Genomic DNA, 1908 nt, shown 5'->3' with positions numbered 1-1908 from the left:
CAGTTCCTTAACAAGTTCATATATATGTTTCTTCCGCTTTCTCATTTTCCCTAGAATATACGGCCAAATTACCCATCTACCACTGTGAGTCTTTTGATGACAGCCTAGACACTTGAATCTGTTTGATTTCTCCTGTATCTTCCCAGTTTCTTGGCACCACTTAGTTTGGTAGCAGCTCCTTCGAACTGCCTGTGCGCAACGATAACGTCTCTGCATCTCTTGACAGGTTGTCCTGGCCATCTGCCTATGAAGTCGACCAGCGCCGCCTTCTGTTTGAACTCAGGTTAAATTAAACATCCGACTTTCACATCATTCTGTTGCCAGGGGGGTTTCTGATGTCACACTGTCAGCATTATGATTACCATAACACCTAACAGGCAAAAAGGGATTGGTTGCTAGTGGAAACCCTTGGGTGAAACTCAAGGGTTTAGTAACCAACCCAACTGCATAGACTTTAGACAACCATGTAAATGGGTAAGCGGATTAATCATTCAGTTGGATTCCTTTGGAGTGTATTTCTTCCACATGTGTGTTCCTTTAAGTAATTGTCTAGTGTCGCTTGAAATTGATGAGGGCTCTTTGGGAGGTTATTTTTGGGAAGGTGGTGAGACAACAGCTGCTCTCAGGAACAAGTGTCATATGATCTTCCTGAGTTAGAAAAAAAAAAAAATCCAGTTTAAAAAAAAATTCTGAGGCGCACTGTCCTTTTTCTTCATAGCATTATGTTGTTTGCTAGTGGCCAAAAAGTGTCAATTCAGCTTCCCAACCACATAGGAGAGAAGGAAACTTATAGTTACTAAGCACCTACTATGTGCCAGAGTGTGACTCTGGTCCAAATACAGCTTTAAGGTGGAGGACTGGTAAGCTAGGCTTTCTTGAACAACCCTGTTCTACATGACAATTTGCAGCTTTTTCTAGCCTGTATACAATATTCTTCCTAATTGGACATTGATTGATCACCAATAAAAGCAAAGTCATTACTTAAAATTGGTCCAGATCCTCCTATGCTGAGTAATTGCCTTGCAGTCATTTTCTTACTGCAATATTAAAAAGACTGGAAACATGATCGAAATGAGGTACAATAAATAAACTCCTAAATTAAAAATCTCTGTTAAAAGGTTTGACAAACGCGTCTGTCTTTCCAGGATTTTGTTAGGTAGGTGGAAGGGTCAGTTTGGGGGGATAAAGGGATGAACGGAATAAAACTGATTGAACCTGAAGCTGCGCAGATTTGGAAAGCCGTATCAAGACTTGTGTAAATCTATATAAATCAATTTGTGTGCCAGAGAATGAATAGCTGACTTTTTTCAAATGCCAATTCAGCAATTACAAAGTCTGCTGGCGGTTAATTAAAAACTACCGTCTCGTTATGTTCAGAGCTAAATTACAAGTGTGAAAAGACTACTGTTTGCCATAACTGAATGCGCCGTACTCTCTGTACTCTCATCAAAAGGAGGGCAGGGATAAATAACTTTTATTTAACTCACGGAAAAATCTCTCTCAGCTCTTTCATATTTAATTAACTTCTTATCTTTTCAGAGCTTGCTCTTACGCAGGGTTCCTAAGCAGTAATGGAAATATTTGTTCACTTTGTGCTGGAGCTTTTTCTTACATGAGTCGAGCAGAAAAGTTAGCAATGATTGAACCGCAAAGACACTGGGGAAAGTGACACCCATTCAGACCTTTGCATCAGGGCGACTAAACCCAGAAGGGACTTATGACAGAAAAACAGCCGAGAGGGGTAGATCTTTGCTTTACTGCCTGTGCACCCCAAAAATGGGGACTTGGGGTTGGCCACACGTTTGTGGACTGGCAAAGTTTGAGTTCTCTTAAGTCTGTCTGAATGAACTTCATGGTTTGCTCTTTCAAGGATTCCACTGTCAGAAAAGAGACCAGACTTTGATCGCC

Source organism: Phacochoerus africanus, chromosome 11 (genome assembly GCF_016906955.1).
Source record: "Phacochoerus africanus isolate WHEZ1 chromosome 11, ROS_Pafr_v1, whole genome shotgun sequence".
Taxonomy (NCBI): domain Eukaryota; kingdom Metazoa; phylum Chordata; class Mammalia; order Artiodactyla; family Suidae; genus Phacochoerus; species Phacochoerus africanus.
This window is presented reverse-complemented; position numbering follows the sequence as displayed.